Below are 12,507 nucleotides of genomic sequence, written 5' to 3'. Positions count from 1 at the left end.
CACCCGAATATTCAGTTCACTACGGAGGTGGAAAAAAATGGATGCCTTCCCTTCCTTCATGTGTTGGTCAGAAGGAAGACTGATGGTACGTTGGGACATTCTGTTTATAGGAAGCCTACTCACACTGACTTGTATCTGCGAGCTGATAGTTGTCACAATCCAGCTCAGCGTGAAGGAGTACTTCATACCTTGGTTCACAGGGCCCATGTTATCTCAGACCCTGAAAGTTTGACAGCTGAGCTATCACATCTCGAAGTCACCTTTCGTCAGAATGGTTATAGTGAGAGGCAGATCAAATGCTCGTTGCGCTATCAGCCTTCTGTGCAATGGGTAAGTGACGATACCAACAAAGTGGCACCTATGTCTACGGCCTTATTGCAGGAAGCATTTCCAACAGGACTGGCCATATTTTGCGGAAATATGATGTGAAATGTGTTTTTCAAGCACCTTCTGTGATTAAGGTCCTGTTGGCATCCATAAAAGATTATCTTTGTTTGTGTAGTGTCACATATGCTTACAACAGCCGAGCAAATCCACTATTGCAGAACATTGCCTTGTCACTGGTCATCCTATGGAATACAACAACATGGAGATTCTGGCTCGCACGTCCAGCTATTGGGATAGTGTTATTAATTAAGGAAGTTGTTGAAATCAAACTATCAAGCAACGTCATAAACAGAGATGGTGTATTATGTTTAAATGCTGCTTGGAATCTGGCTCTGTCTCTCATCAAAAAACAGAGTGACAGAATTAGTGCTACCTCACCTGTTGATTAATAGTCACTATTGATATTTCTGATGTTGGTTATCTGTGGTTGTGTGTTGACTCTGAGCTTACATGTTCTGTGTGTGGTATCTTCCTTGTTTCTCCTCTGTGAACCGAGGTATTGAATTCCCTTGTACATTGCTTCCTCCTTGCAGTTGTGCCTTTAGAATGGCAGGTTGTGCTCCTGTCGAAATATCAGTGGTGGTCGACGACGTCACCCAGCAGCAAACCCATAAGTTATTTGAAATGGGAAGAATGAATTGACTGGAATGTCTTGTGTGAGCCACAATTAGTTTAATCTTTTCATCATGGTTCCTACGAAAATGATATATAGAGTGAAGAAAAATATCTCTAGACTAGCTGACAAACCTAGCATTGCCCAGGTATTCATTTATTTTCTATTAGAAATGAAAACAAAAAATGAACTGTGTTTGTACGGTAATATTGAATAAATTTCAATTTCACGTATTCGTGAAAGCACTTTTGAAATTATGAAACAATTGTAGCAAGAAATATGCATGACATACAAATGACTTAGTACAGTACCCAAATTAAGAAACACAGTATGTGAAATCTAAATTCACTGTAATGTTTATTTAATTCAGAACTTCATCATACACAATATTTCTAGTTGCATGTCCAGAAACTATGATGAATAAATTCTTGGGTTGGCCCATCCTTGGGCAAATGGCATAAAGCATCCATGACAAAAACATGGAGATGTCAAGTTCACTCTGCAGTATTTAATAAACTGATCCTGTGACTTATTCAGTGTAATGGCAAACACAAGTCCCACTGGAAACTGCAGTCTCTTGAAGTAGACTGAAGTGAAAGGGGCGCAGCTGCTTCACATGTCTACAATGTGATTTTGTAAATGTCTATATGGCAATGCCTTTTCATAGCTCTACAGATTGTTATTGTTTTTGCCTACAACTGCTTGAGCTTCGTAGTTGAAAGCTGTCAAATACACTGCCAGGTGTTAGGGATTTCCTTAAATAGACTCGACTGCAGCAGTGTCTTAATAGTAAAGAATAAATGTATTAAAACTTCATGCATGATGTAACATTTTTTTCATACACCTCAGTGTTTATGATGTCATGTCTCTTAAACTGTGTGTCGTACAATGATATATTTGTGTAGGTCATTCAGCAGCAATGTGGATACTATCCGTGAAATACGTTGTGGACAGAGTTAGTAGCAAGAAGTACTTAATTGAAACATCAAGCATGATGCAGCAGTTTTTCATGCATGTCATTGTTTATGGTGTCGTATCTCCCAAACTATGACAGGTATGTGGTTCTAACCCTTATAGCGATTGTTGCCTGACTGTATGGCTATATTTACCAAGTTTAGTTGATATCAGTCCAGAGGTTTAGGAGGAGATGTGTAACACACACACATCCATACAATGGTGAGTCAAATGAAAACCTTAAATTTGTAATAACCAAACAAAATTTCACGCTGTTATCCTGTTAATTTGGTAAGCATGCTACAAACAGCGAGCAGAATGGCCTGTAGCTGGCAGCATAGTGCAGATGCACACATACCGTCGCAGTATCAGTAAAAAGATGGCCATGTAAATAAATTATACACAACTGCAACCAGTCACTTTTTCATTAATAATGCTTTATTATGTAATTATGTAATAAAGCATTATTAATGAAAAAGTGACTGGTTGCAGTTGTGTATAATTTATTTACATTAATATAGAGTCACGGTTCTAAAATATCCGTAATGGATAAGCATAATAAAAAGATGGCCACCCCACTTGCAACTTGCTCCAGGGAAGAACAGCGTTCTGTTATTCAGTTATTATGTAGTGAAGGTGTGGAACCTATTGAAATTCATCAACGAATGAAGGTTCAGTACGGTGATGCATATTTGTCACAGCAGTAAGTCTATGAATGGAGTAGGAATGTCTTCAGTGGAAGATGCTCCTCATCCAGGTCAGGCACAATGTGTTGTGACTCCACAGAACATTGCAGCAGTTGAAGCCACAGTGAAGGAAAACAGCCGAGTGACACTGAATGACATTGCAGTATGTTTACAGATTAGTCATGGGTCAGCACACCACATTGTGCATGATGTGCTCCAGTTTCACAAAGTGTCTGCAAGATGGGTGCCACGGCAGCTGACTCTTGCAATGAGAGAACAACGTGTTGATGCTTGTGAAGAATTTCCTTGGCGCTTTGAACAAGAAGGTGATGGCTTCCTTACAAGAATCGTTACTGGGGACGAAACCTGGGTTCACTTCTACCAACCGGAAACGAATAGAGAGAGCAAGGAATGGCGCCATTCCTCATCCCCCAAACCAAAGAAGTTTCAAACAGAATCATCAGCAGGGAAGGTTATGCTGACTCTCTTTTGGGATGAAAAAGGTGTCATTTTGGACCATTACATGCCTAGAGGGACCACTGTCACCAGTGCATCATACACAGACCTACTAATAAACCATCTGCGGCCTGCAATCAAATCAAAGTGACATGGATTGCTGTCAGCAGGTGTCCTTTTGCAACATGACAATGCAAGGCCCCACACTGCCCATACAACAGTTGCAACAATCACAGTCCTGCATTTTGAGTGTCTTCCTCATCCACCATACTCATCAGACCTTGCCCCAGGTGATTTCCATATTTTTGGACCACTCAAAGACGCAATGGGAGGAAAGAAGTTCCGTTCTGATGAAGAGGTTCACCACGTGGTCCACGAGTGGTTGCACAGAATACCAAAAGAATTTTCTTCTAAAGGAATTTACACACTTTGTAAGTGCTTGACGACTTGCGTTGAGCATAGGGGAAATTATGTTGAAAAGTGATACAGCTTTGTACCACTTCTGCATAATAAATAATATTTAAAAAATATTTAAAGTTTTGATTTGATTCACCCTCGTACATTTCTATAATCTGTACTACATGAATACCCAGTGCTGCCCAGGTATGTGTTCCAATCCCCCCCCCCCCCTTTTCATTTCCTTATCCACCACTCTCTGCCCATTTCCTGCTCCCCCTCTCTCCATGCATCTTATCCTCTTCCTATCTGGATCCATCTCCTCCTTCCCCCTCTTTGTCCATCTCCTCCTCCTCACCTTTTCTCTCCAAATTATCATCCCCAACCCAGGCTGGTGGTTCTCACCTCCACAGTATTTCTAAGTATAATAAGTAATATGTCTACAAAGTTCAGTTGAAATTGATTCAGTGATTTAGCAGGAGCTTTTTGCCACAGCTTTGCCAGAGTATGCATATGTGGCATATATTTACCATATTTCACAAATACTTGTACAAATATTACTTGTAGCGAATTTCACCCTGCAGTTTCATTTTCACACAGCTCAATCTTTATGACATCATATCTTCTGAACAATGTATTGTACAAAAATATAATTTTGCAAGTACATTCAGTTGCATATTGGGTAATGACTGCAAAACTTGTTGTGAGTAGTATTAGTGTTAAAGACATAATAAATTAAAATCTCATGCATGATGTGGCATTTTTTCCAAGCATCTCAGTGTTTATGACCTCACATCTCTTGAACTATATGTCATACAATGACATATTTGTGTAGATACATTTAGCATCGTATGTGGATACTGTCTGCAAATGTGTTGTGAATAGTGTTACTGGCAGATAAGTAATAAATTTAAACATCATGCACAATGCAGCAGTTTTCACACATCTCAGTCTTTATGACACCATATCTCCTGAACTATGACAGGTAGGTGATTTTTACCCCCACGGTGATGAGTACAAGTTTGGTCGAAACTGATCCAGTGCTTTAGGAGGGTATGAGGGACATACACATATACATATGAGTACATCCATTTTTATAATATGTATGGAGGGATTCTTCACTTAATACTTGAAACTTCTTATGTAGGTTTTGTGAGATAACTGACACCATATCTTCATGTCTGCCAATTCAGGCTTTTCAACATTTCAGTGACACTCTCCCTGAGACAAACAAACCTGTGACCATTTGGGCTGCCCTTCTTTGTGAATGTTCAATGTTCCCCGTTATATATACCTGATATAAGCTCCACACTCTTGAGCAATATTCTAAGATGAGACACACAAGTGGTTTACAAGATGTCTTCTTTGAAGACTGACTGCATTTTCCCCAGATCCTGCCAATAAACCAAAGTCTGCAGCCTGCTTTAACTACAACTGAGCCTATGTGATCATTTCATTTCATATTTGAATGAGTTGGCCAATTACTAATGTGACTCACTGATATTATACAATACTATGTTTTTTTCATTTTGTGAAGTGGTAAATTTTATATTTGAGCATCTAAAGCAAGATAGCAAATTTTGGACCACCCTGAAATCTTATCATGATCCGACAGAATATTTATGCAGCATCTTTCAGACAGTACTTCATTACAGATAATTGCATCATCTGCAAAAACTCTGAGGTCACTATTAATATTCTAGAACAAAATTTTCACTCTACAGCGGAGTGTGCGCTGATATGAAACTTCCTGGCAGATTAAAACTGTGTGCCGGACTGAGACTCGAACTCGGGACCTTTGCCTTTCACGGGCAAGTCCTAGTTCTGCAAGGTTCGCAGGAGAGCTTCTGTAAAGTTTGGAAGGTAGGAGACGAGGTACTGGCAAAAGTAAAGCTGTGAGGACAGGGCGTGAGTCGTGCTTGGGTAGCTCAGTTGGTAGAGCACTTGCCCGTGAAAGGCAAAGGTCCCGAGTTCGAGTCTCGGTCCGGCACACAGTTTTAATCTGCCAGGAAGTTTCACTATTAATAGTGTCCGAAGGTCAGTAACACAGAAAGTGAACAGCAAGAGTCCTAAGACACTTCCCAGTGGCACACCTGAAGTTACTTCTACATCTGCCGATGACTCTCCATCCAAGATGACTTGTTGCACCCTTCCTACCCAAAATCCCCAACCTAATCACAAATTGCGCTTGATACCCCATGTGATAGTACTTTTGATAATTATCGTAGATGTGGTAATGAGTCAAATGCTTTTCAGAAATCGAGAAATACTGCATCTACCTGACTGCCTTGAATCAAGGCTTTCAGTATGACATGTGAGAGAAGTGTGAGTTGGTTTCACAGGATCAGTGTCCTCGGAATCCATGTTGGTTGGTATGCAGAAGGTTATTCTGATACTTCATTATGTTTCAGCTTGGAATATGTTCTAAGACTCTACAATAAATCTATGTCAAGGATATTTGATAATAGCCTTTTATGGATTTATGTTACCCATCTTGTAGATGGGAGTGACCTGCGCTTTCTACCAACTACTCGGCATGTTTTTTGTTCAAGGTATCTATGGTACATTATAGATAAAAGAGTGGCTAACTCAGCCACATATTCAGTATAGAATATCATAGGGAACACATGGGGCACTGGAGCTTTGTTCCCGACTCTTCATCCAAGATAACACGCCTACCATGAAATACTCAATCTACTCTCATTTTTTTCACAACTCTTTCACAAAAGCTGATCATTTATCATTGTTTATTCCAGTTACAATAATAAAAACAGAAATTCAGACTAATTTTAATTCTAGGACAACAATAATCAAATTTGTTAAATCTGCTACTCAACAATGATAAATATATTCCTCATATCCAGGCCAATCCCAACTCACTTTTGCAGATATACTCATTTGCTTTATCATTTGAATTCTATAAGTTCTTCAGTTGTTTCCTATGGATATTTATATTTGATGGTTGATGACACTGTGTGTGGCTTTTGAGGATGAATACAGTTTCACACCTATGATAAAAACAAGTCAGAACAGGATGGCATGAAGCTGTTTGTGATGTTCTTACTAAGTAGGTCCTTAAGATGATGGTGTGTGAAGGAAAAGAGGCACAGGAGTAATGTGTTATGGTACTACAGAAAAGACCATCTGAATCCTATTTTGCCAAAATCCACATACCTAGCAGGTAATAAAAACTAATTCAAATCATGAGCACGATTTGGTGAAGTTCAGATTTTTTTTTTATTGTATCCTCTGTTGAGCACAGTTGGGTGAAGTTAAAATGTTCTTTTGTTGTATCTTCCACTGAAACTGAATTGGAAATTCTTTCAACAAAATTATGCTATGCTATGCTTCAATGAAACTTTTAACTTTCAGAGTACTTCAGTTTTGGGCAAAACTTCCTACTTGTGGATCACAATTTGTTATAATTAATGGCATGAGGCAGAATCATTTCACCCAAAACATGACTGTAAATACAAGCATTCAATCTGCTGTTGATTATTTAACAACACCACTTAACTGCCGCATTAGTGTACACTCAAAACTTAGCACCACGTGGACTTAGTTTTGAGCCCAGAGATGTTGAATCACTCACTGTCACAACTCACAGTGGTTGCTGCTGTTACTGTATCCATCATATATCACTGAACATATTGAGATGCAGTGACAGTGACCTCACAAATCTCACTATTATCATCACAGACATATAGGATTAGACTTATTGGCCTGTTCTGTCGTAGAACTGTTCATGGCATCATTTTGAAGGCTAGCTAATATTTTGTTTTCCTTTTGGATTGTATTATAAAGCAATTTTAGTGGTGCTATTGTCTTTCATACATTGAACGTATCCCCTCCACTTTCTTCTGTATTTTTATAACATCTGTAACTTACTTCTTATAGGCAGCAATATAGTTCTTACACTCTACTAGAAAGTATCCTCCCAAATAGTACACTAACTTTATTTAAAAGAGTTCAGTTTGTACTATTTGGTTAGAAATTAAGAATCCAGCTGTTGCATCTGTCAAACAGTAACGAAGATATAGTTTAAGTAACATTTCCTTTTGAATGTTGTAGTCTAAAGTTCATCAAAACGTGCAACAGAAATGCCAAGATCTTTGAAGCTTCATTTACATATTGTCTGATTTTTGTATCTTAAGATGAAACCACATATACTTAAATTCACTTATTTGTTTGATTTTTATCCATTTATTACAATGTATGTTCTTATTGATTCCAATTCTCAAAATGCCACCACTTCAGTTTTACTTCTCGGAACTGTAATACCATATGTAGCAGTAACTTGGCTCGAGTTATGTATGAGCTGCTCTCTCGATTTCATTTTCAGCATTTCCAATTATGACCTTACAGAAAATAGTAAACATGTATAATGTACATCGTTAATTAGGCCATTTAACGTTTTAAGCCAATTTTTTATGATCATGTCAATACTGCAGTAGGCTGTGCAGCAAGCACTGTGGCACAGCGGTCAGCATTGCTCGGTGTCATGCTGCAGTTCATCAGTTCAAACCCAACTATCAGAAATTATTTCTAATTTAGTATTTATAATTTACGGAAGGTTCTCAAAATTTCCTATGTTTGTGGTGTTTGTTCATTCTGGATTTTTCAAAGCTTATATGAATAGTAACAGTTACTTTCCAGGAGTTCAGTTCATTTCTTTCTGTCTGTACATTGTTATTCACAATAAATGTGCTTTCAGTGCTAAGTGTTGTACTTCGAAATTGGACTTGATTGTGATTACAATATGTCATTGTTTAATGGAGATGCTGGATAGTTCAAAACATCTACGTCACCGGGGCTCAAATTAGTCAATGTAACAGCAGTTACCTACACAGACAGGAACCAGAATACAAGCAGCACTAGCGAGCTGCAAATCAGGCTTCCATCCATGTTTTCTGGAGATGCTGATCAGGATTCGATGAAATGGCCGAAAGGGTTCGACCAAAGTCACCTCACCACAATCAACAGGTGAGACGACACAATGTGTTTGACAAATGTGTAGTTTTATTTGTGTGGCACAACTCAACAGCGGTTCAAGAACAACAAAGAGAAATTGCAGGGTGAATTGAAGAAAACATTTGGTGACAATCAGTAGTAAGTCTGTTTAGCGGAAGAACAACTGAATAACAGGCCAAACATCATAGGAAAATGACACGGACCTACATACAGAATGTTTTGGCCATATGCCATATTGTAAATCCAAATATGTCATTCGATGAAAGGAGTCCCAAAATATATGTACCCGGCTACCCACTTCCATAGCCAAGGTGGCTAACGCATGCCTGCGCAGTGATGCTCAACTTGAAGGTGACCTGGTTCAAATCCTGATGGTGAATGAAATTTTCACTGCCAGTATTTGGGTAGAAGAGGTGGTGGCATAAAGTTTCTCATCACCAGTCTGTGAACAGGTATCCTTGATTAAATTCCAAACCTCTCTGCAGTGAGAGCAGGTGACATTGTTGTTGATGATTCGTCTGTCAGGTGGGGACGTTAATCTTGGCAGCCCCCTTGGTGCTCTCTGTGAGGAGTAAGCTTATTTCACCCTCTCCCTTTTCTTATTATCTCCAACATGAACACAACACTAGACTAACTATCTCTCTCTCTCTCTCTCTCTCTCTCTCATAGTCGACTAAACTTTAACAGTTCTACTTATCCATACAATTCTAATACTCTGTGAAGAAAAAGTGCCTGTGGGAGTGGAAGATAGGGAAAATCTTTTCAATTAGGTGCCTGAAACTGCCATTCAGTGTCTTCCAGCCATTCATTCCATACAGCTTAGCATTACTTTACTTATTGCACCAAGCTCTTCCCGTAAATGATACCACAACCAATTAGGAAATGCAACAGAAAAAGAGTCAAGCATTACTTTACTTATTGCACCAAGCTCTTCTAGTAAATGATACCACAACCAATGAGGAAATTCAACAGAAAAAGAGTCAAGCAACTCACAAATGTGGTCCCTATGGCAATTGTGAGAGACCACCATGACCTTGTCCGTCTCTCATATGCCAGGTAGTAAGAGAACAGATACTGCAATTTATGGGAGCCAGAACTGTGGAAGCAAGAGATGGCACCCATGAATGATGACATCACATCCCAGGAGATAACACAATGTTGAAGAAAAAGTGTATTGATCTTTACCAATCTCCACCACCAGTCAAAAGTGCCAGGAAGAGCAGACTCGACCAACTTGGACTTACACACTGAGCAAGGTGGCTCAGTGGTTGGATACTGGACTCGCATTCGGGAGGACGACGGTTCAATCCCGCGTCCAGCCATCCTAATTTAGGTTTTCCGTGATTTCCCTAAATCGCTCCAGGCAAATGCCGGGATGGTTCCTTTCAAAGGGCATGGCCGACTTCCTTCCCCGTCCTTCCCTAATCCGATGAGACCGATGACCTCGCTGTCTGGTCTCCTTCCCCAAAACAACCCAACCCAACTCCACTGATATTTGTATATTTTGTACTTACACTCTCTGAACACTATGAGACTTAAATTGGACTTACACTGCAGCCTACGAAAGACAACTTAGTACTCGGCCAAAAAAGTTATGACCAACTCTTAAGCCAAGTACAATGCCCTGAAGCTGAACAGACATTTGGAAGACAGAGGACAACATGCTGGTATGTTTCCACTGTGGATGTCCTGGAAACACTGTACGATGCTGCAGAGAAAGGAAATGAGTATTCAACAACTACTAAGCCACAATACATTGTTACAACAGTCTTATTCATTCCTGTCAACTACAAATGGCTGCAGTCGACCTTCAGGATGAAGCGCATCTGACAAATTCAAAGGGTTGTGTTCTGTTACTGACAGTTATTCTTTCAATACATGTTCCTGCTGGCTGGACGAATTTTCAGTTTGCAACCTTCAGCACAATCAGTTTCATATCATGGATTGAGTTCTCTTCCCATCATGTGGCAACCACTGCCTGTCACCATGCTGAGGTACTAGCAGCTTGCATAGCTGCTGAATTCACAAAAACTAAGTAAAGTGGCTATCTATGGAGGTGAGGCTGCCACAGATGAAAATCCGCCATTGAAAGTAGTTACGAAAATGGCAAGAAACCTCACTGCCATCATCATTAATGGCCAACCAGTCCAGGAACTAGTCAACTAATAGGTTTCTTTTCTGCAATGTCAAATGCTTATCATTGCAGCTAAAGAAGACTATGTTCCGTGATATGAAAGCGACTGTGCTGAAAATTGCTAATGGGAAATATGGCCAGATGACAAGATCATGTATTGTAAGAATAACTATCAATAACAGAACACGACCTTTCAAATTTGTCATTTTAACAGAATGTTGTCATTATGATGTTCTCAGATGATACTTCTTGCAGGCATCACAAGCAGTCACAAGACTGTGGGGTCACAGCTTATGCTTCCAGAGTACTCTCAAAATCTGATTTCAACTATTTGTGCTATGCAGTTGTTTGGACCACGTACAAGTTCCATCCATATTTACTTGGCAAGCCTTTCACTATTGTGATAGACCACTATTCTCTACACTAGCTGACTAGGCTAGTTCCAGAGATGGGAACTTGCCCTTCAGCATATCCTCTCTTCTCGCTATCCGCCAGGCCTCAATCTCCGCTAATTTCTAATTTCAATTTGCCGCCACTCATACCTCACCTGTCTTTCAACATCATCTTTGCCTCTGTACTTCCGCCCCGACTGACATCTCTGCCCAAACTCTTTGCCTTTACAAATGTCTGCTTGTGTCTGTGTATATGCAGATGGATATGTGTGTGTGTGTGCGCGCGAGTGTATACCTGTCCTTTTTTCCCCCAAGGTAAGTCTTTCCGCTCCCGGGATTGGAATGACTCCTTACCCTCTCCCTTAAAACCCAAATCCTTTTGTCTTTCCCTCTCCTTCCCTCTTTCCTGACGAGGCAACCATTGGTTGCGAAAGCTAGAATTTTGTGTGTATGTTTGTGTTTGTTTGTGTGTCTATCGACCTGCCAGCGCTTTTGTTTGGTAAGTCTCATCATCTTTCTTTTTATATATAAAAGCAGGATATGTGTGCTTGTGTCTGTATATGTGTGGATGGATATGTGTGTGTGTGTGCGAGTGTATACCCGTCCTTTTTTCCCCCTGAGGTAAGTCTTTCCGCTCCTGGGATTGGAATGACTCCTTACCCTCTCCTTTAAAACCCCCATCCTTTAGTCTTTCCCTATCATGCCCTCTTTCCTGATGAGGCAACCGTTGGTTGCGAAAGCTAGAATTTCGTGTGTATGTTTGTGTTTGTTTGTGTGTCTATCACGTGCATTGTTAATTAAATCGTGTCAAGATTGAAATTTTTGCTGAATTGCCTGGGCTTGTTGATTGTACAAGTATGTATGGTCAATGTTGCTAGTGATGCTTTTGTTAGTTTATAAATTTAAAATAACAAAATAAACTGATGCAACAAAAATTCTTTATAGCTACTCAAACTTCCTTTGGGGCAATGGCCCCTAGTACTGCTTGGCACTTGTCCACAGATTTTGTAAGTTTTCTCGATGCTTGTAACTGCTGCCAATCTATGCAAGCTGACACTGTGTCACTGCAATTGGTATTACACAATACTCTACTAACTGTTTGACATTGAGTTGTGGCCTTCATTTAATTTCATATCAATTTATTGCTACAAGTATCATGTGTGAACATTAATGTTGCTTTAACATGCACTCATGAAACCTTGTTATTTTTATGCCTCATTTCTTTTACAGCAAGTGGTCAGAATGTGGCACTGCTGGAAATGCTCCCAACAAAACATTCCTCACCCCATGGCCACCACAATGCTTACTCCTTCGTTCGCTGAGCTAACCTCTGACACAACTCAAGAAAAGTTAGAAAAGCCATAGCCTTCTAACTGTTGAAATCAACGTTACAATACATATTGATGATCAATTGTGGCAATGACTGAACACCCCTATCACTAAATGAAATGAAAATCAATCCCCCCATCCAGCATTTTGCATTATCAAATAATCATAACTTTTCTAGAGATTCAATAT

General features: G+C 39.7%; 1 protein-coding gene and 1 non-coding gene across 3 annotated transcripts in view; one reads left to right on the top strand and one right to left on the bottom strand.

Annotated features, from left to right (window-relative positions):
* The window catches only part of LOC126163148 (hexosaminidase D-like), a 195,068-nt gene that overhangs the window by 1,129 nt on the left and 181,432 nt on the right, over nucleotides 1-12,507 (bottom strand). The window lies entirely within an intron of this gene.
* Nucleotides 5,409-5,483, top strand: Trnas-uga (transfer RNA serine (anticodon UGA)). The gene has a single exon. It is a non-coding gene; the product is annotated as a tRNA-Ser (tRNA).

The sequence above is a fragment of the Schistocerca cancellata genome, chromosome 2 (assembly GCF_023864275.1).
Source record: "Schistocerca cancellata isolate TAMUIC-IGC-003103 chromosome 2, iqSchCanc2.1, whole genome shotgun sequence".
Taxonomy (NCBI): Eukaryota; Metazoa; Arthropoda; class Insecta; order Orthoptera; family Acrididae; genus Schistocerca; species Schistocerca cancellata.
This window is presented reverse-complemented; position numbering and strand designations above follow the sequence as displayed.